We start from the raw sequence: 23910 nt of genomic DNA on the forward strand, positions 1-23910 counted from the left end.
ATTATGATTTATAGGACATAACTGGAGGCAAGTCAAGTTGACTGGTAAGGTTATGAGTATATTAACAAAGACAATATCATATTGAATATAAGCACCCATCTCCTGGCAATCTAAAAATACAAGTTCAGAATGCCCTGGTGGTACAGTGGATAAGAACCCACCTGCCAATGGAGGGGACACAGTTTAGATCCCTGGTCTGGGAGGATTCCACATGCTGCAGAGCGATTGGGTCCGTGCGCCACAACTACTGAAGCCCAGGCACCTACAGCCGGTGCTCGGAAACAAGAGAAGCCATCCATTGAAGAGCCAATGCACTGCAACCAAGAGGAACTCCTGCTCACTGCAACTAGAGCAAAGCCCACACACCACTGAAGACCCAGCATAGCCAAAAATAAAATAAATTTTAACATATGTTAAAAAGAAAAAAAAGCTTTGACTATTAGTAAATAGTGATGGACAGGGAAGCCTGATGTGCTGCAGTCCGTGGAGTCACAAAGTGTCAGACATGACTGAGTAACTGAATTGAACTGATTAGTAAATAAGAAGGAAAAAGGAAAATACCAAGGGAAAGCCAAAGGTAGGTTGATGACCTACCCTGGAAGGAGAGATATGTGCATCTACTTTGTGAAGAAAAGTATGGTGTAGGGTCTCAGCCAGGCAGACGTTTAAAGAGAGGTCATATATTCTGCAAAAACTTCTTTTGGAAGAATATTCATCATTGCCTCTCAATCATGTAATTATTCTTTCCTATTAAGTAAATGAACAAAAGAACTTGCATGAAATCTCTGCATGATCTATTCTATTGTTTTAGTGATTATCATTTATAGGTGCTGCTGCTGCTAAGTCATGTCAGTGGCTGTAGAGCTAATAAAACATTCTCCGTCTTGACAGGTAAATAATCATAAAGAAGTGTACAATCCTTTCTTTCTTTTCAACCCAGTAGCTTAAAATTATTATAAAATATTTTGGAAGTTAAGAATGATGTAAAAATAATCTAGTAAATAGTTGTTCTGCTTTAGGAAATAAAAAATTATACCACAGTTGAAGTCCCTGTAGATGCTCCTCGAATGCATCTCTAGGAGTTGCCCCTATTTTGAATTTGATGATGAAATGTGCAGAATCACCTGGAAGTTCTTTCTATTGGGCAACCATGATGACCTATAAAGTCAGTAAGTAAGTGAAAGTCTTTCAGTCGTGTCCAGTGCTTTGTAACCCCATGGACTACAGAGTCCATGGAATTCTCCAGGCACAATACTGGAGTAGGTAGCCTTTCCCTTCTCCAGGGGATCTTCCCAACCCAGGGATGGAACCTAGGTCTCCCACATTGCAGGTGAATTCTTTACCAGCTGAGCCATAAGGGAAACCCAAGAATACTGTCCCTTATCCAGCATATCTTCCTGACCCAGGAATCGAACTGAGGTTTCCTGCATTGTAAGTGGATTCTTTACCAACTGAGCTATCAGGGAAGCCCTGATGACCTATAGAACTATTTTAATAGTCAATGCTTTGGATCTGGCTATTGGCAGTAGAAAGTTTCAAAGTAAAAAATGTTCAGAGAGAATTAGGATAATGAGCTTTGACTTATTCATAGTGAAAATTTGCTAATGTTCTGATAAAACAGAGAATAGCAACTCAAAATAATAGAGAATAGCCAATCAAAAATAATTTAGTTCAAATTCCTAGATGCTTCTTTGAGATCAAGTCTGTCTCTGTCCCATTCTCCTGATCTTGTTTACAACCCTATTATTACAACTACCCTCCGAAGGAAGAAAACATCTTAGGTTGAGAGCTGGGAGGCGTATACCTCTATTGTTTTCTAGGTCACATACGCCTCGGTGTTCCTCTGATTTCGGTCACTGCAGTGGGGAAGAGCGCCAGACAATAATCTCAGCAGCCTTGCACTGGGAACTTCCACATCAAGAGCTGGCATCTTTCTGCATTCCACTTTCACAGCTTTCACTAAGGTAGTGGGAGTGTGCCTGACTAGTGCACAAGAACAGCTGGCCCGGAGCTGGGGGCTGAGGAGTGGGGGGAGGAAGGCAGGATAATGCCCCTGTGCCCCTGGGAGCCATCCTCAACCACTGGCTGGATGAGGAGAACTGACGGTTATCTACTCCAGACTCCAGACCTCTAAAGGAGAATATTAATCCCCCAACATTGTCTGCTTCCTGGAAACTCCAGGGAAATAGAGATCCTGTTGTCCACAGCAGCAACTCAATGAGGAATGCTTGCTTACACTGACTTTACACACTTCCCTGTTCCATTTCTCTGTTTCTTTTCTCTGGTGTCCTGAATCTCTCCACAGATGAACTACCAGGACCCAAAGCCTTGTTTAGTTTCTGATCTTAGGAAAGTAAAAACTAAGGCAGTTCTTTTAAAAAGAGAGAGAGAAAATTTTTTTTTAATTATTTTGTCTACAAAAATACATCTCTTTCATCCACATGTATACACTGTTATACTTACAATGGATAACCAACAAGGACCTACTGTATAGCACATGGAACTCTGCCCAGTATTATGTGGCAGGCTGGATGGGAAGAGAGTTTGGGGCAGAATGAATACGTATACAGTTCAGCTGCTCTTCTCTGCACTTGAAACTATCACAACTTTGCAAATTGACTATAGTCCAATATTAAATAAAAAGTTAAAAAAAACACATAAAGAAAAGAAACACTCTGGGAGTTCAATAGATTGTAAAATTATTTATCTTTCCATAGCCCAGTTGTCCACATTAAAGTTCCTTGGTTTGCATTCCTTTCGTCTTATGTTGTTTTCTCTTTTTGGACACAAGCATCAACACCCTGCATCCTAGTTTGGTTGCAGGATGGTGATAATGCAACCCCTGATGCTCTGCCCCTCACCTCCCCTTAGTGTTATGTTGCAATGAACAGATTTGTGCGTGTGCGTGCTCAGTCACTCAATAGTGTCTGACTCTTTTGTGACCCATGGACTATAGCCCACCAGTCCCCCCTGTCCATGGGATTTCCCAGGCAAAAATACAGGAGTGGGTTGCCATTTCTTACTCCAGGGGATCTTCTTGATCCAGGGATCAAACCCACGTCTCCTGTATCTCCTGCATTGGCAGGCGGATTCTCCTGCATCTTCTGCATTGGTAGGCAGATTGTTTACCACTGAGCCACCTGGGAAGCCAAACAAAGTGAGTCACCATATTTCTGGGATACGCTTTATGCTTGCTCAAGAGGTTACAGCTCTTGTACACTTTTCCCAAGTGGCCTGATCTCAGTCCCTATGGTTAGTTGTGTTTGTTGGCAATGAATCTAAAGATCTAAGTATGGTCTGCCTTTAGAAAACACTGGACTGTGAGTCAGAGACCCTTGGTTCTTTTTTATGATTCTACTTAATATGTTGAGTAACCTCCTACCCTTTCTGGGCAGTTTTTCCGTCTGTAATGGAGCCACCCAACTGTATGCCAGACTAAGAGTGACAGAGTTAGTTCTAGGAGCCTTTCAGAAGCTTAAATTAGAATTAAGCTAATTCTACTGCACCATCCTGTGTTTAAAATCAAAAGTATTTCTGTAAGTTGTTTTATTTTGATGTGGTTGGAAATATGTTCTGACTACAAAAGAAGTAAGAGTGATGTTTCATCCTTCTGTTTAGTAGTTGAATTCTGATGCAGGGTGATTATTTATAACTGAGAGAAACAAAAACATTTAAAATACTGAATAACGTTATTAGTTCTTTACATTATTTTCTAAACCTCATCCTGGTCAAATCAATATCATATTCCCTTCTAATAGCAAGGTTTCATTCCTTTGCATAAAACAATGCATCAATCTACAGGACACTTCTGGGAAGTGGAGCTTGGCATTTAAGAGTACTCTGTTAGAACATACGCACAAACCTCTCCCACACTAAAACTCTGTGCATGAAAATATAGGTTGCAGAAGGGAGAGGAGTGGAAGCAAGGAATTGCATGTGATGGAAAAGCTCCTTTCTTTCATTTTACTTTCAGCATGGGAGTGTATGTGTGGAGTGGGGGGGAGACATGGGTTCCATCCCTGGTGGCTGGGGGAGGAGTGGGTGGGAAGATCCGCTGGAGGAAGAAATGGCAACCCACTCCAGTATTTTTGCCTGGAGAATCCCATGGACAGAGGAGCCTGGTGGGTACAGTGCATGGGGTCACAAAAGTCAGACATGACTTAATGATTGAGCACATTTTTGTAATAGAGATGGCTTATAGTTCTGCAAATTCTCTTTAATGTTCATTGATAAAAGCTACAGCCCGTTCATTTATCTTATCATCAAGCACCATAATCAGATTAATAACTATTTTATCTGCAACACTGAAGAAGGGGTGGATATGGGGGAGGAGTGGAGGTAATTTTCATTTGGAAGGAGAGACAGGAGGCTCTGCAGAGCAGGCTCTGGTTTGCCAGAGAGCATTGATAAAGCTGTAGGTGCCAAGATGCAAGAACAAGGGAGAAGCAAAGAAGCTTGGGAATGAAGGTGGGATGGTACCAAAAAGAAAAACTGCTTAACAATCATGACTTTGCAATTTTCCTTGATGAACTCACAATGATGTGTCTAGGTTAGCACAAAGATGACAAAATTCCTCCCATCAGCTCATCCCAGTTTTCCCAGTAGAGTCTGGTCCCCGCCTAGAAAAAGAGAGAAAAAGGTTAATTTAAAAAGCTGTAAAAAAGAAAAACTCTCTATATTACTACGTACTCAAACACACATGAATGTTTGAACACATCCCCCTCTCCATATTTAATTACCAGTATATTAAAAATATTAGGATTCAAATCCTAAAATATTGATCCTTTATAATTATCATACAGTACATGAAGAAATGATTCCTGTAACATATGCCTCTCAGCTTCTGAACATCTCCTTACTATCTAGTTTGAGAGGCTATTTCAGGCTTACCTTATACTTTCCCTTTGGTTGCTGTCAAGCCTTCGTTAAAGTGCTCTGCAACTACCCCCTTATAATTCAGTGTGTGAGTATTGCTGGTGATGACATGGGACAGAGGAGGTGTCCACCATCCTCCCTTCCGCTGACACTTGCTCAAAGCAGCAGCTGCCTATCATCAAAGGTCACAATCCAGAATTCCAGACACCCATAGTGCCTGCATACATTTCTTTAGGACTCCATTATATTCCAGATTCCATTGGTTTTTGTAAATGATTTATTAAATGAATTTAAAAATAAACATATTCATATCCTCTTAGTATTGTGTCATCTCTTCCATCCTGGATCATATCCTTTCATATCTGAATCTCCAGATTTCAGTATAGCTTTCACCACTTGGTAGATTCTTAATAAATATGTGATCAGAGGAAGGAAGAAAGGTCCATCTTATCAATATTATTAGCAATTCAGACAGAAATATTAAATGCCATAATATGCCTAAGGCCTGTAGCCAATGCCTGGCAAATAGAAGGTACACTATGAGAGCAACCAAAGGAAAAGCTGAGTTATTTCTGTAATCTGATGGTTCTGGCACATAACAGAAAATAATTATTTTGGTTTACCTCATTCTCAACATTCCCTTTGACAACATAATAAACAAGTCAAAGAAATCATGAAAAGGTGCATTTGATGCTACTCTTGTTCAGCCTCAAATTTGAACAATTTTAAAAAAGCTGTTTTAAAGGACAATGGTAAATTGAGTTTTCTGATCAAATCATTGTAAAGTAAGTGATTGTCCAGAAAGCGTGTGTAAGTACTAAATTGAAACCACAAAACCAACAGATGAATCTTAAGTAGAAAGGACAAAATCTGAAAATTATGGTTACCATGTTTACAATAAATTTATTACTGCCTGAACATTGCTGCAGTTTTACACAAACCAAAAGAATCTATAAATGAATTAATGCCTAGACTAGTTTCAGAAAATAGTTACACTTCTAGCTGTAAGAATGAATCAAAGTTTAGGATTATAACTGACTTTGATGGGAAACAGAGGGACAGATCAGTGAAGAAGCACATAGATTTAGTATTAGTGACAAGGTTCTAGCTTTGCTGCTCACAGTGTGCATTCATGAGTGTTTTTGTTATGCTTTTCCTAATGCTTTATATTTTTCATCTTTTGTAAATATTTCTTTTTATTTATCAATTGTTGCATAATAAAATAGCATATAGTCAACATTTTGGAAACTACTAATCTAGTATATCAAGCCCTTGGTTACCTTATATGTTAAATCAAAATAATACTTATAAAATTATCATTTCAATTAGATGAAATATGCAACAGAATGCTTGGTATATGTGTGCAACATATATAACCATTTATGCTAATCTTTGTTCCAATTTTAAAATTGGTCTTTGAAGGTACACTTTAGTTTTGGTAAGTTTCAAAAGATTATGTATGAATATTGCATTTGAGTTCATCTTGAAATGCTTTAGGTGTACAAGTACATTTTTGATGAAAGTGACCATGTCTTAACTGAACAGCTTTCTCCAAAGTATAAAGAGAATATGAAACATGTGTCCTCCATATAGTATTGCAAATGCTGTTTAATGTCTTTGTCTTGATGACTGCCTGCAAGCACTAGCCATAAAGCAATTAAGAATATAATTTTAACAACTCACATAAAACATTTAGTTGGAAATCCTGGGCATATGGTGAGTCACATTTAATTATTAATTGTTATTTATCTACACTACAACTAGACTGTCTAAATTACTTTCTTACAGGATAAAGGAAAAAACTTCTGTAGATTAGTAAGCTCAACAGTTTAATCTTATTTCTGCTTATTTTCCTGAGACAAAAATCAAATACGTAGTAGAGCATGCACATCAAGTCTTTCTCGATTATTCTGAAAAGTCTATAAGCTCACTCAAGAAAATATAGTTTTCTATATTTTTATCTAAAGTGTATACTCAGACCACCTTGCTAAATTCTGGGCTGCACAATCCCTAGCAATGCTGGGCTATCTACCCTGCTGGCCCCTTGCTCTGCAAAACCAAACCAACAAACATGGAAGATGGTGCACCATTTAGAGCTGGATTTTGAAGCTGAATTCAGAATCAGTTGAGAAATACCATCGGAGATGTGTTTGGATCTTTCCATTGAAGATTAAGTTAATTCTTTCCATTATCCCATGGTATCAAGAGTGAAAGCAGCGATGGTAACCAGAAGTACTATTATGTCCTAACCATGTTCCAGGCAGGGCTTCCCTGGTGGCTCAGACAGTAGAGAATCTGCCTGCAGTGCAGGAGACCCGGTTTCAATCCCTGGGTCAGGAAGATCTCCTGAAGAAGGAAATGGCAACCGATTCCAGTATTCTTGCCTGGAGAATTCCATGGACAGAGGAGCCAGGTGGGCCACAGTTCATGGGATCACAAAGAGTTGGACATGATTGACTGACTAAACATTTTCACTTTTTCTTTCATATTCTAGGCAAAATGTTCAGCACTTTACAAGCACATGTGACCTACTTCAAATCTCATAAAAACCTCTATGAAGAAGGTTTGATTATCTTGAAGTGACTTATTCAAGCTATGCCACTACTGAATTAAACTAGAATACCAAACTTCTGACTCTTATCTATAACTTTTGAGGGTGATGGATATTTTTAACCTCTATACCACAGTAACCAGTGAATCAGTGAAGTTGCTTAGTCATGTCTGACTCTTTGTGATCCCATGGACTGTAACCTACCAGGCTCCTCCATCCATGGAATTTTCCAGGCAAGAGTACTGGAGTGGGTTGCCATTTCCTTCTCCAGGGATCAAGCCTAGGTCTCCCTCATTGCAGGCAGACGCTTTACTGTCTGAGCCACCATGGAAGCCCAAAGTAGTTCTTAAATGGTCACTGTATTAATTATTTTACAATTTATTCAAATATCTACCAGTTGCAATCAATTGCCAAGCATTTCTCCTAGAATTACATTATCTAGCCTGGAAAGCATTTTTCACTGTCTTGAAGGAAGTCTTTGAGGCTCCATCTTAAGACCTTAAGGAAATAAGAGAAAGAAATAATGAATTAGTCATGATCTTATAAAACCTTTAATCTGTGGTTTTCCTGACAGGATCTTACATGATTTATAATTTATAGCTTTTCTCTGTGTTTCAGGTAGAAGAAAATAAAGAGGAAAGGGTTCTGAAATGGCTTTGCAAGTATTTTTGGTAAAAACCAAAAAATTAATAATTGCTAACTAACCAACTAATAAAAGAGGAAAAAAGTAAAGATTAGAGATTTTCTCATCCAAGCAGGCTAGGCCATGCACTATTTGAAGTGTTCAATGTCAAGTATAATTCATTAACCACTTTTATTGAGACTAACCTTGAAGAAAAATATATAGACACATTTAATAGCCTTCTTGACCATTTCAAACATATGAGGCTTGCTTTTCTATCTTCTTCCAACCAGTGGGCAATTGATTATTAAGGAGACCACCTACACTTTCAATTATTATTATTACCATAAATTTTGCTGTAGTAAATTCTTACTGTTTGATTCATTTTCTATGACTACAGAGCCCTGAAGGGATATGGATTTGGGGCCACCTTGTGACGGATTTAGAAAAGTCCTGGAGGCTGGCCCCAAGGGTCAGAAATTTTATTTCAGTTACTAAATTGTTACCTTTCAACAAATATATTTTGCAAAGGGGTTCCATATGGTAATGGCTGATTTTTACTAATGAAAGAATGATTACCAGTGTTAGACTAAGTTGACTTGTTTTTATGTCCCAGCCACTGCCATAAACATATATATATTAACATAGTAAATCATTTTATGCTCACAAGAATCCTATGAAGTAAATGCCATCATATTGCCACTTTACAGATGAGGCAGCCAAGGTTTAGAAGGAATAAATAATTTGTCTAAGTTCCTGCAGAGAGCAAGTGAGGTCTTAAGAAGTCTCAAAATATTCTGGCTGAAGATATGAAAAAAAAAGCTGTTCTATGTGAAAGTGAAAAATGACATGAAGTAAATCATCGTTTAGGAACATTTTAAAGCTTCAAATTGTATGTTATTAGGATATTTTGGATTAGAGACTCTGTATTTATAAATGCACAAAATAACATAAAAAGGCAATAATCCTGGAAGAAAACCAAAAAACTGATAATATTATGAATAAACTCAGCAGTATAGAAATTACAAAGCATAAATAATGACATGCCTGGTACTTATTCCCCTATGATCTATTTTTGATCTTTCAGTCATGTTAAAAGATAATTTGTGTGTGTGTATGTGTGTGTGTGAAACTAAGGAGCACATATTTTTCAAGCTAAAATTAGTGCTAAATACTCTTGAATTGTATTTACAGTGTGCTGGAATTTTCACTGAATTATGCATCCTATATTTTTCCTTCAGGGATCACAGACAACATCCTCAAAAGTAGAAACACTACTTTCTCCCTATGTTGTTTGGATTTCCTATCTCCATTGTTGGCGTAGACATGGGGTTCCATAACCCGATCCCCACTTCTTGGAAGAACTTTGCTGTCTGGGGGCAGGGAGCTGCTTTGACCAAGATCATGGCCTTCCTGGGTCAGCCTGCATTCAGTGGCTCAGTGAGAGTACAAAGTTGGGTCATCTCATCTCCAGGTGGGGTGACATTATTTGCTCTGGGCTAAGTCTATGTCAGAGAAGGCGATGGCACCCCACTCCAGTACTCTTGCTTGGGAAATCCCATGGACGGAGGAGCCTGGTAGGCTGCAGTCCGTGGGATCTCTAAGAGTCGGACACGACTGAGCGACTTCACTTTCACTTTTCACTTTCCTGCATTGGAGAAGAAAATGGCAACCCACTCCAGTGTTCTTGCCTGGAGAATCCCAGGGACGGGGGAGCCCGGTGGGCTGCCATCTATGGGGTCGCACAGAGTAGGACACGACTGAAGCGACTTAGCAGCAGCAGCAGCAAGTCTATGTAGGGCTTTCAGAACAATTCAACTGTTTTCTTCTGTCCAATTCTGCTCCTTCCCCCTTTTTTCTTAGGTTTTGATCCTTAATGTATGTCTTAGACTCCAAAATCATCTTGGAATTTGTCTCCTGTTTTTTTAAATTGTGATAAAAAGCACATGACATCAGTTTTACTCCCTTAACACGCTTGAGTGTACAGTACAGTAGTGTTAACTACATGCACTTTGTTGTTAATAGACATCGAGACTTTTTCATAAATATCTGCTTCCTGAGAAGTTAATCCGTGACCACACTTTCTCTAATGATCTAAATCTTTTCAGGATGTTTTGAAGTGTAGTTCTTCTTTCTTGGTAATATCCTAAACAGGTTTGCAATATGAAATTGTGAGACTGAAAGATGGCGGAAACCACATAATGTAGAGTATCTGTAATGATCACATCTCTTTAAAATGGGGTCTGTGAATGTTTGCCATGCACCTTGAAGATTGTGTTTTTCCTTTCTCTAGCCTGCATAAGAAGTGGATAAAAATTGGAAGACTTTCTCCTGGGAAGTTTTAAGAAGACAGTGAAAGGTAATTATTTTTATTGAGAGGCCAAAACAATGGTGCAGGTATCTAACAAAGTTTTTGACTCAAAGTTTTCAGTCCTGAGCATCCTATTTGGGATTTTAGAGTTTACTCAAAGTTGATGTCACATCGAAACTTTGTACTTTGGTGACTCTACCGAAGTACCAATGTGCTTTGGTAACACTACAATAGGTTAGCCTCTTGTAGTGGTTTTCAGTCCTGTTGCAGTAATTTAAAGGTGGCTAAGAATTTTTTTGCTACTTCTTCCATTGAGAGGCAGAATGTAATTACCCTCCTCTGAATCTGAGTTGACATCGGTGACTTCCTTGACAAATAGGATGTGACACAAGTGATACGGCATGACTTATGAGCTAGATCTTGCAGCTTCCCCTTAATCCATAGGACCACTCTTCTTAGGAGTCTCTGAGCAGACTAGTGTTTTCCTCAGGACTTGAGAGGTAGGGTTAGGGGGACAGATGAGGAATGAGGAAACTTTTGAGGGCTTAATTACTAAGATGAATGTTTTTGATGATGAAACAATCTGGTGAGGATTTTGTAAACATATATGTATACCAAAGACCATAAAGTTGTTTATTTCAAATATGTAGTTTTTGTAGGAAAAGTATGCTTCATTAAAGTTGCAAAGAGAGATGGAAATTGGTTATCTCAAAGAATTTCCTCAGGTGCCAGAAAGTCTGGCCCAGAGGACTCATAGCTGGGAAAAAATGTCAACTGAATTTCACAATAGAATGAAGCTGGCAAAGGCAACATAACTATTCCTCACTGGATAGGAACACCACAGATTGCATCACTGATCCCCTGAACTCCTAAAACAATGATTGCTCTAATGAAAGTGTTTCTGGTGCTGCATCTGAAAAGAGAGGCACCTGCTTCTTCTGCTACCACCCATAGCCAGAGTTACATTAGCTCTTCCGGGTGAGTTTCAACACAGATCATCTTCTTAGGTACTAAACCCTATTGGGAGTCCTCAGATCAGCCCAGAAGCATCTATTAAAGTTCATTAAAAATACATTTGAATCGGTTCTAATGAGGTAGATGAAACTGGAGCCTATTATACAGAGTGAAATAAGCCTGAAATACCAATACAGTATACTAACGCATATATATGGAATTTAGAAACATGGTAATGATAACCCTGTATGCGAGACAGCAAAGGAGACACAGATGTATAGAACAGTCTTTTGGACTCCGTGGGAGAGGGAGAGGGTGGGATGATTTGGGAGAATGGCATTGAAACATGTATAATATCATATATGAAATGAATTGCCAGTCCAGGTTCGATGCAGGATACTGGATTCTTGGGGCTGGTGCACTGGGATGACCCAGAGGGATGGTACGGGGAGGGAGGTGGGAGTGGGGTTCAGGATGGGGAGCACATGTACACCCATGGTGGATTCATGTTGATGTATGGCAAAACCAATACAATATTGTAAAGTAATTAGCCTCCAATTAAAATGAATAAATTTATATTTTAAAAAAAGAAAAAAAATCTTTTTGAGGAGGAAAATGTGGTTTTTTTCTTCCTTTCAGCAGGTTTTGGTACCTAGTCTTACCATCTCACAATCTCACTATGAAACCAGGGCTTCACAACAAGCTAAACAGTTCATAACAGGGTTTGGCAAACAAATACTTAACAACCAACCTTTGTTGACCAATAAAAGTATAGAAATCCACTGTCAGTCAAGTTTTTCCTGGGACTCTTTTTTACTATGACAACTCGAAATGTATATATGATGAGATTTCAAAGTAATTGTGTTGGTCAACTTTTCTTTAATAGAGGTTCTTAGACCATTGGTCTCTACCAAAAATAATTATCCAAAATTGTTTAATAGACTTCAGTTACTCAACATTACCATTACTTGCTTCCCTTTCATATATCCATTATACTTTTCATCTACAGAGTATACCTAAACCCTAGCACAAATCTTCCCCTCTAGTATATCCTTCTATTTGCTGATTACTTGAGCTTCTCCTAAATAAAAGCTTTTTAGATCCAAATCATGGGGTTTTCTATGACACCCAGGAGAGAAAAGGAGTATGCTTTATTTTTCCCCCATCTCTCCCTTCTATTGAGATAGTTTGCATTAGCATGCTATGGCACTAATATACCTGTACTTTAAAGAGAGTAAAAATAGTCTTGTCAATGTACCTTCTTCTACTGTAAATTTTAGATCTGTATGACCAGAGTCACCAGATCTCTTTCTTTAATTCTATAGACTATTCAAGGAATTTTATCTTGTCAATAATACACCTTGTTTTGGGGACCTCAGAAGTTATAACATGTACATTATCACACAGTTGCAAATTCTAGCTTCTAGATTCAGGATAATACAATCTTTTTAAAAGTACTTTGAAAGTAAGCATTCATAGATGTCAACTTCTTACCACCTTAGACAGTTCCCATGAAGCCCAGGACCCCTCATTCTCTGTCAAATATATCTTGTCTATGTATCCAGATGATCTGTTGCTGGTAGAAAGTAATTTAGAAAGCTACTTAATCATATGCAAAGTGGTTATATGAATTTAAATTTCTCTTTGGGCAATGTATGTGTTCACCTTTTTCCAGATACTAATGCTCAGAGTTGTTTGATATATTGTTTCTTAGTACCACATTGTGGTCTAATTTGCATTTCTGTTAGGCAGAAAGCATTAGCATCTCCTCACTTAAATTTATTCTCCCACATTTTGTAATAGATGGTCTTTTTCTTCTTGCTTTAATTAATTGAATAAGCTGAAAACTCATTGTGGAAAAACAAAATTTTTATCATGTTTTAAATTGATGTTCCACATTTCAGATGCACCTAAATTATCTCTGACTTTACTAGGTCTTAATAGGAATAATTTTCAATCTGCTCCACCTTTTTTCAGAGTTTTCAATCTTTCTCCTAACTATTGCACCAGACTACTCTCATCAACTCTTATGTGCCTGTAAGTCTGTAGACATATAAGAATACCTAAATTTTTATCCAGCCTTGAGCCTCCTAGCTATGTAACCACAAGCATATCACTTAACTTCTCTGTGCCTTGGTTTCCTCATCTGTGAAATTTTAAAATGACACTACCTATTTTGAGTTATTATGAGGATTGCACATATGCAGACAAGATATAGAACAATGATAATTAGACAAAAGTACATAATACACAAAGAGCATTCCAACTTCTTCTACTCATTCTCTTGCTTGTTTGCCTTATGTTTTTAGCAGTTTATTGACAGATTCAAAGGTGGTTTAAAATAATATTTAATACAGCTTTGAAAATTATCTTTAGGAGTCAATCTAGCTACCTATTCCGTTTGATGGAAACAGAAGTCTATAGATTTATGTTTCAAGACCATGGTTGTGTGCCTTATTTCCTCACAGTACGGCTTTATTCACTCTTATAACCCTGGAAAAAAGTTCATTTCTCATCAGGATATGGAAAGCGTTTATGAAGAAAAGCATTTTGGCTTCTGAAAGCAATTATTAAAATAGATATTCCTCTTATTGTCTACTGCCAACTCACTTGTCAAGACAGTCTTTTACCTGGGAGAAAATGGATAATAATCAGACCCTCTCTTAATGCTAATAATCACTGCAATCGGACAGTATGGCTAGCTTTGGATGCACTGTAGATTCAAAATTAAGAGAAACTGGACCTAAGGAAGAAGAAGCCATTTGTTTGAAGCCCAGTTGTTAGCAGAAGTCACAAGTTTAACTTTCATCAGGAGGCTCTTTAGTCGTTCTTCACTTTCTGCCATAAGGGTGGTGTCATCCGCATATCTGAAGTCATAAATATTTCTCCAGGCAATCTTGATTCTAATTTGTGCTTCCTCCAGTCCAGCATTTCTCATGATGCACTCTACATATAAGTTAAATAATCAGGGTGACAATATACAGCCTTGAAGTACTCCTTTCCCGATTTGGAACCAGTCTGTCATTCCATATCCAGTTCTAACTGTTGCTTCCTGACCTGCATACAAGTTTCTCAAGAGGCAGGTCAGGTGGTCTAGTATTCCCAACTCTTTCAGAATTTTCCACAGTTTATTGTGATCCACTCAGTCAAAGGCTTTGGCATAGTCAATAAAGCAGAAATAGATGTTTTTCTGGAACTCTCTTGCTTTTTCACTGATCCAACGGATGTTGGCAATTTGATCTCTCGTTCCTCTGCCTTCTCTAAATCCAGCTTGAGCATCTGGAAGTTCACGGTTAATGGTTCGTGGTATTGCTGAAGCCTGGCTTGGAGAATTCTGAGCATTACTTTACCAGAGTAAGAGATGAGTGCAATTGTGTTTAAGCATTCTTTGGCATTGCTTTGGGATTGGAATGAAAACTGACCTTTTCCAGTCCTGTGGCCACTGCTTAATTTTTCAAATTTGCTGGCGTATTGAGTCCAGCACTTTCACAGCATCATCTTTTAGGATTTGAAATAGCTCCACTGGAATTCCATCACCTCCACTAGCTTTGTTCGTAGTGATGCTTCCTAAGGCCCACTTGACTTCACACTCCAGGATGTCTGGCTCTAGATGAGTGATCACACCATCGTGCTTATCTGGGTCATGAAGATCTTTTTTATACAGTTTGTCTGGGTCATGAAGACCTTTTTTATATAGTTTGTCTATTTTCCAGGCAAGAAGTGGGTTGCCATGCCCTCCTCAGGGGGATCTTCTCAACCAAGGAATTGAATCTGAGTCTCCTGCACTGACAGCCAGATTCTTTACCACTGAGCCACCTCTTCTTAATATCTTCTGCTTCTGTTAGGTCCATACCATTTCTGTCCTTTATCGAGCCCATCTTTGCATGAAATGTTCCCTTGGTAGCTCTAATTTTCTTAAAGAGATCTCTAGTCTTTCCCATTCTGTTGTTTTCCTCTATTTCTTTGCATTGATTGCTGAGGAAGGCTTTCTTATCTCTTCTTGCTATTCTTTGGAACTCTGCCTTCAAATGGGTATATCTTTCCTTTTCTCCTTTGCTTTTCACTTCTCTTCTTCTCACAGCTATTTGTAAGGCCTCCTCAGGCACCTATTTTGCTTTTTTGCATTTCTTTTTCTTGGGGAAGGTCTTGATCCCAGTCTCCTGTACAATGACAACCTATGGTACAAAGTAAATCATTCTGACTAATAAACAATGACACTGAATATAATGTCAGGTAAATCCTTGCTATTTTGTTGTTCAATATAATGAAATTATAGCAATTTTGCTCTAACACTAGTCTCATGGTTCAAGAATAATGAGTAAACATGAAAGCAATATAAGCAGGGTGCTGCCAGCAGAAAAGATGAGAGTGGAAGCATCAAATGCCAGAGTTCGATCCCTGCATTGGAAAGATCCTCTGGGGAAGGCAATGGCAAGCCATTCCAGTGTTCTTGTCTGGAGAATCTCATGGAGAGAGGAGCCTGGCAGGCCATAGTCCACAGGGTCTCACAGAGTCAGACATGACTGAAGTGACTTAGCACGCACAGGCCATTGTAGTATTCTCTTAATATTTTTACCTTATAATTGTGTGAACATTTAGTTAATCTATCTATGTACATATGTTTTATTATATTTGAACTAGATTACATTTGAAAATATTATTTTATTTGACTATTTTAAAAGTTATAGGAATTTTACATGTCCTTAAATTCTCTTGGTGATAGGAAATGGCATAATTTTACCCACTTTAGAAATTAAGAAGAAACTAAACACAAAGATTAGTTTCCAGCCTTGCATAGTATTCAAAGCTACTGTCTCAAGACTGGTTGTCCCAAAAGCTATCACTCAGTTGTGAATTCAAGTTTCAGTAGTTTATTTTGGAAGTGATTCCAGTGAACAAAGTGGGTGAAGTGGAGACAATAGTGAATAAAAAAAAAGGTAATCAATGAAGTGTAATTTATAGTTATGGGTTAATTGGAGCTTCACTACCTGTGTGTGTGCTAAATCACTTCAGTCCGACTCTTTGCAACCCCATGAACTGCAGCCCACCAGACTCTTCTGTCCAAGGAATTTTCAAAAGAGACACGTGTACCCCAGTGTTCATCGCAGCACTGTTTATAATAGCCAGGACATGGAAGCAACCTAGATGTCCATCAGCAGATGAATGGATAAGAAAGATATGGTACATATACACAATGGAGTATTACTCAGCCATTAAAAAGAATACATTTGAATCAGTTCTAATGAGATGGATGAAACTGGAGCCTATTATACAGAGTGAAGTAAGCCAGAAGGACAAACACCAATACAGTATACTAATGCATACATATGGAATTTAGAAAGATGGTAACAATAACCCAGTGTACAAGACAGCAAAAGAGACACTGATGTATAGAACAGTCTTATGGACTCTGTGGGAGAGGGAGAGGGTGGGAAGATTTGGGAGAATGGCATTGAAACATGTAAAATATCATGTAAGAAACGAGTTGCCAGTCCAGGTTCGATGCACGATACTGGATGCTTAGGGCTAGTGCACTGGGACGACCCAGAGGGATGGTATGGGGAGGGAGGAGGGAGGAGGGTTCAGGATGGGGAACACATGTATACCTGTGGCAGATTCATTTTGATATTTGGCAAAACTAATACAATTATGTAAAGTTTAAAAATAAAATAAAATAATAAAAAAAAAAGAAAACAAAAATCTAAAAGGAACACAAAGGAAAAAAAAAAAAGAAGAAGTAGGTTGCCATGCCCTCCTCAAGGGGATCTTCTCAACCAAGAAATTGAACCTGAGTCTCCTGCACTGGCAGGCAGATTTTTACCACTGAGTCACCTGGGAATCCCAGAGCTTTCCTGGAAACCATGTAAAACATGCTTTGGAGTTATCCACCTGAGGGGCAAGGGAGTTGAGCTATTTACATGCTACTCTGGTGAGTCAATATGCCAGCAAATTTGGAAAACTCAGCAGTGGCCACAGGACTGGAAAAGGTCAGTTTTCATTTCAATCCCAAAGAAAGGCAATGCCAAAGAATGCTCAAACTACCACACAAATGCACTCATCTCACACGCTAGTAAAGTAATGCTCAAAATTCTCCAGGCCAGGCTTCAGCAATATGTGAACCGTGAACTTCCTGATGTTCAAGCTGGTTTTAGAAAAGGCAGAGGAACCAGAGATCAAATTGCCAACATCTGATGGATCACGGAAAAAGCAAGAGAGGTCCAGTAAAACATCTATTTCTGCTTTATTGACTATGCCAAAGCCTTTGACTGTGTGGATCACAATAAACTGTGGAAAATTCTTCAAGAGATGGGAATACCAGACTACCTGATCTGCCTCTTGAGAAATTTGTATGCAGGTCAGGAAGCAACAGTTAGAACCGGACATGGAACAACAAGCTGGTTCCAAATAGGAAAAGGAGTTTGTCAAGGCTGTATATTGTCATCCTGTTTATTTAACTTATATGCAGAGTACATCATGAGAAACGCTAGACTGGAAGAAACACAAGCTGGAATCAAGATTGCCGGGAGAAATATCAATAACCTCAGATATGCAGATGACACCACCCTTATGGCAGAAAGTGAAGAGGAACTCAAAAGCCTTTTGATGAAAGTGAAAGTGGAGAGTGAAAAAGTGGGCTTAAAGCTCAACATTCAGAAAACAAAGATCATGGCATCCGGTCCCACCACTTCATGGGAAATAGATGGGGAAACAGTGTCAGACTTTATTTTTCTGGGCTCCAAAATCACTGCAGATGGTGACTGCAGCCATGAAATTAAAAGACGCTTACCCCTTGGAAGGAAAGTTATGACCAAAAAAGGTGTGTCTGGTCAAGGCTATGGTTTTTCCAGTGGTCATGTATGGATATGAGAGTTGGACTGTGAAGAAGGATGAGCGCTGAAGAATTGATGCTTTTGAACTGTGGTGTTGGAAAAGACTCTTGAGAGTCCCTTGGACTGCAAGGAGATCCAACCAGTCCATTCTGAAGGAGATCAGCCCTGGGATTTCTTTGGAAGGAATGATGCTGAAGCTGAAACTCCAGTACTTTGGCCACCTCATGTGAAGAGTTGACTCCTTGGAAAAGACTCTGATGCTGGGAGGGATTGGGGGCAGGAGGAGAAGGGGACGACAGAGGATGAGATGGCTGGATGGCATCACTGACTCAATGGACGTGAGTCTGAGTGAACTCCGGGAGTAGGTGATGGACAGGGAGGCCTGGCGTGCTGCGATTCATGGGGTCACAAAGGGTCGGACACGACTGAGGGACTGATCTGATCTGATCTGGTGAGTCATTACCACACCACCTGACCTGCCTCTTGAGAAATCTGTTTGCAGGTCAGGAAGCAACAGTTAGAACTGGACATGGAACAACAGACTGGTTCCAAATAGGAAAAGGAGTACATCAAGGCTGTATATTATCACACTGCTCATTTAACTTATATGCAGAGTACATCATGAGAAACACTAGGCTGGAGGAAGCACAAGCTGGAATCAAGGTTGCTGGGAGAAATGTCAATCTGCATATCAACTCAGATATGCAGATGACACCACCCTTATGGCAGAAAGTGAAGAAGAATTAAAGAGCCTCTTGATGAAAGTGAAAGAGGAGAGTGGAAAAAGTTGGCTTAAAGCTCAACATTCAGAAAACTAAGATCATGGAATTTGGTCCCATCACTTCATGGCAAATAGATGGGGAAACAGTTGCTGACTTTATTTTTCTGGGCTCCAAAATCACTGCAAATGGTGATTGCAGCCATGAATGAAAAGACACTTTCTCCTTGGAAGGAAAGTTATGACCAACCTAGATAGCATATTCAAAAACAGAGACATTACTTTGCCAACAAAGGTTCATCTAGTCAAGGCTATGATTTTTCCAGTAGCCATGTATAGATGTGAGAGTTGGACTGTGAAGAAAGCTGAGTGCCGAAGGATTGATGCTTTTGAACTGTGGTGTTGGAGAAGACTCTTGAGAGTCCCTTGGACTGCAAGGAGATCCAACCAGCCTATCCTAAAGGAGATCAGTCCTGGGTGTTCATTGGAGGGACTGATGTTGAAGCTGAAACTCCAATACTTTGGCCACCTGATGTGGAGAGCTGACTCACTTGAAAAGACCCTGATGCTGGGAAAGACTGAGGGCAGGAGGTGAAGGGGACAACAGAGGATGAGAGAGTTGGATGGCGTCACCGACACAATGGATATGGGTTTGGGTGGACTCTGGGAGTTGGTAATGGACAGGGAGGCCTGGCGTGCTACAGTTCATGGATCGAAAAGAGTCAGACATGACTGAGCAACTGAACTGAACTGAACTGAACTGGTGAGTCATTAAAGGTTGCTTCCAGGCCTATTAATTACCCAGTATTTCCAGTCTTCTGTTCTGCTGGTGTAGTGGATTGATGGCCAGAGGGCCCTGAAAGACTAAATACAGTGAGTAGTAAGGATAGGGTGGTATGGGTGCCAATCTGGCTAGAACTCTGATTTTATTTAGTTGAAGTTAGCACATCTACTGAGAAGTTTTTGGAAATAATGGAAAAATTATCCTTTTTTATCGTTTATTTTTCTCATCCTTCAAAGCTGTTGATAACATTGAATTCAGTTCAGTTCAGTCGCTCAATCATGTCCGACTCTTTGCGACCCCATGAATTGAAGCACGCCAGGCCTCCCTGTCCATCACCAACTCCTGGAGTTCACTCAGACTCACGTCCATCGAGTTGATGATGCCATCCAGCTATCTCATCCTCTGTCGTCCCCTTCTCCTCCTGCCCCCAACCCCTCCCAGTATCAGAGTCTTTTCCAATGAGTCAACTCTTCGAATGAGGTGGCCAAAGTACTGGAGTTTCAGCTTTAGCATCATTCCTTCCAAAGAAATCCCAGGGCTGATCTCCTTCAGAATGGACTGGTTGGATCTCCTTGCAGTCCAAGGGACTCTCAAGAGTCTTCTCCAACACCACAGTTCAAAAGCATCAATTCTTTGGCACTCAGCATTGAATTAGGTAAGAGCAAAGAAACTTTTTCATTGTGCCTTTTTTTTTTTTGAGAAATTAATAGTATTAAGTTTACTGTTTTACTCTACATTTTCAGTAATTAAAAAAGCGAAATTGCTTTTGCTGTTTTTTTCTTTCACTGAAGAGGCAAACAAATGAAAAAGTAATCATTTAAGCAGCAGCAACAGAAAAGGTGGCAGGTTGGAGTTAGTAATATTCCATCAGGTAATTGAGGAGCTGAGTTTTCTGAGTTTTCCTTAGTAGTTCCATGATAAATGAAAATTTTAATTGCGAAAAATCAAACCAACTTTTCTCAAAACTATCTGTATAACTACTGTCTGCACCCACTTTTTCTAAAGTCTCAGGAGAGGTCTCTTGGTGAATGAGCTAAAAAAAAAAAAAATTGGGAGATGCTTTGCTGCTGCTGCTGCTAAGTTGCTTCAGTCGTGTCTGACTCTGTGTGACCCCAGAGATGGCAGCCCACGAGGCCCCCCACTGTCCCTGGGATTCTCCAGGCAAGAACACTGGAGTGGGTTGCCATTTCCTTTTCCAATGCATGAAAGTGAAAAGTGAAAGTGAAGTCGCTCAGTTGTGTCCGGCTCTTCACGACCCCATGGACTGCAGCCTACCAGGTTCCTCTGTCCATGGGATTTTCCAAGCAAGAGTACTGGAGTGGGGTGTCATCGCCTTCTCCGGGGAGATGCTTTATTTACCTGTTTTTAGGTATTCTTTGGCATTGAAATCATGGTCCTTTGAGTTCAGTGGTTAATTGAAATGGTCCCAACAGGATTTCTTCACAATTTTCCAGTAACCACGGCAGCACTTCACTTATGTTGCCAAAGGCCATTGGACCCAGAAGTCACAGTAAAGGGAATTCCTGGGTAATCTGGAGGCAGGTTGCTAAAGTTAACCAGGATGAACCAAGAGTTGCTTTAATCACTACTGTTGTTCACTCATTCATGTCCCACTCTTTGTGACCCCATGGACTGTAGCCTGCCAGGCTCCTCTGTCCATGGGGACTTCCAGGCAAGAATACTGGAGTGAGTTGCCATTTCCTTCTCTAGAGGATCTTCCCAACTCAAGGATTGAACCTGTGTCTTTAGCAATTCTCCTGCATTCTTTACTGCTGAGTAACCAGGGAAGCCATAACATTCCCATTTAAACTTATTATTTCAGAAACTCTGTCCTGCTTCTCTAATTACTTTAAAGGATTAAAGTTAGCCAGCTCCCCAGGCGGTGATTCAGAATCTGTTTATATCAAGTAAGTGGAATTACTGCTCTAGGATTTGGAAGCTAGGGAACACGAGCCAAAACCAAACAGACATCTGCACCACATTAAGTTTCATAAAGACAGAGATATTTCTTATTTTTGTTTACCACTGAACACCCAGAACCCTGTTACTCTTCATTGGCAGATGCAAAATAACTCAGCACTTTTAAAAGCAATTACATGATTTCTAAACTTTTACAGTGTAATCTATTCTGAACCATTCTTCATTATTTGACACATTTTAAATGGAAAGGAATGGAACATGTTATCATCCACTGGCACTGAAGCAGTGCGCTCAGACTTGGCACAATGGAAGCAGTGAAAATAATAAAGGAATAGGCACTGGTTTCATTAAAAGGAAGAACTCTGCTGCATCTCTTTAAACTCTAACATGATGAGTTAAGGATCACACACACACAAAAGTCTTAATTTTAAGAAGAAGATTGCTGCAAATAAGACTACTTTTTGGGTATCCTTTGACTTCCATTGGTGGCTCAGAGGGTAAAATGTCTGTCTACAATGCGGGAGACCTGGGTTCGATCCCTGGAGAAGGAAATGGCAACCCATTCCAGTATTCTTGCCTGGAAAATCCCGTGGATGGAGAAGTCTGGTAGGCTACAGTCCATGGGGTCTCAAAGAGTCGGACACGACTGAGCAACTTCACTTTTACTTTGACTTCCATTTGCTTTCTTTCAGGGAGGTCTGGAGTGCTGGAGTTCATGGGGTCGCAAAGAGTCAGACATGACTGAGCAACTGAACTGAACTGAAAATGTTTTTGCTGACTGCTTTGAGTAACTTTCTATGTGAAGACTAATATTTATAGTTTTTAAAATTAATGTTGAACCTCCATATGACACTTTTCTTTCCACTTGATTTTGCAGAATCCTTTGTGAAACCATAGTGATATTTCCAAGAGGTCAGCTATAATAACATCAACAAATAAACCATCTTTAGAAAGAATAGAAACTTATGTCTATTTCACAGAGATGTGTTTTTAAAAAATTATTTAATGCTAATGAAAGATGAAAGAAAAAATTCAAGTGCAGAAACCACATGTTAAAAACAAGATGTTACTTGCTGTAGAACAGATTCTCAGAAGGGTCTAGGATCCCTCATGGGGTCTTCAAAACAGATAGGAAATGATTATTGTCTGAATCTTCATCAACAGAATGATAATTAAAACATATGGGTTACCTAGCTCAATGTTAATGAACAATATTTATCAACTCTGGATCCCAAGGAATATAATACAAATTGTAACTGGGTTTGGGTACATATGTATTTATATATAGTGACAGTAGTAATGTTAGTCGCTCAGTTGTGTCCAACTCTTTGTGATGCTATGCACTGTAGCCCACCAGGCTCCTCTGTCCGTGGGCTTCTCCAGGCAAGAATACTGGAGTGGGTTGCCGTTCCTTTCTCCAGAGGATCTTCCTGACCCAGGAATTGAACCCAGATCTTCTGCATTGCAGGCAGATTCTTTACCATCTGAGCTATAGGGAAGTCCCATACATTGGTCTATAAAATTCAACTTATATTCAGACATGCAAATAAATGTGTTATAAAACAAGATTTTATTTTTAGCAACCAAATGTTTATACCAATCCAAATATCACAACTTCCTTAGAGGAATAGAGATAGAGCCTAAATAATTCAAACTCTGATTCAATCACAGCTGACTTATGCATGTAGCATAATAGACGCAGTGCCTAGGCACCACAATAATTTTAGAGGCCTGTGAAAATATTTCAATTTCTTTTAAAATCAAAAGAAAACATACATCTTTAGAGCCAAAGAAAGTGTTAGTAAACGTAAAGTTGTCCAAGGACTCTGGAAGTCATTTTTCATCCTTGTTCACATTAAATGAAATTTTTTTTGTTTTGAAAATAAATGTTTGTTCTTAAAGCATTTTGTTCTCAAAGCCTTACTTTCTGAGGATCATAATTAGATAAAAGAAAGCTCTAGTAATCAGAAGTATGTACCTACCTTTGCCTGATGCTACAGAGAGCATGAAACTGCCAAGAAAGCAAAAGAGCAATGGTCAGCTTGGAAGTCATGTTTACCCTGGATCCTCTCTTTGCAGGTTTCTGCAGCCCCAGACACCATTTGCTTGACTGTCTCTGAAGACTTGTGTTGGCTGGGGTGCTCCTGAGGCTTTTTATATTATTGCAACACTAAAGGTACATGGGTTCTCATCAGGTACTACATTACTGGAAATTACACAAAATCCAGTCTGTCTCCCTGCACTTTGAAACTAACCTTGAGAGAGGCAAACACTCGTAGGTCTCCACAAATTTTCCACGTGCTTAAAGTTTAATTGATTTGGTATAAGAACTATTTTGTTTAATG

At 39.3% G+C, this 23910-nt stretch overlaps 1 long non-coding RNA gene across 2 annotated transcripts in view; it reads right to left on the reverse strand.

Moving 5' to 3' along the window:
- Positions 1–23691, reverse strand: part of LOC101906736 (uncharacterized) — a 29111-nt gene extending 5420 nt beyond the window's left edge. Inside the window, exon 1 of one of the 2 annotated variants that reach the window (XR_009494917.1) lies at positions 4536–23691. This is a non-coding gene — a long non-coding RNA (uncharacterized lncRNA). Of the gene's footprint in view, positions 1–161 lie in introns of both variants that reach the window. The other variant, XR_009494916.1, reaches the window with a different exon arrangement.
- Between the last annotated feature and the right edge of the window lie 219 nt (positions 23692–23910).

Source organism: Bos taurus, chromosome 6 (assembly GCF_002263795.3).
Source record: "Bos taurus isolate L1 Dominette 01449 registration number 42190680 breed Hereford chromosome 6, ARS-UCD2.0, whole genome shotgun sequence".
Lineage (NCBI taxonomy): Eukaryota > Metazoa > Chordata > Mammalia > Artiodactyla > Bovidae > Bos > Bos taurus.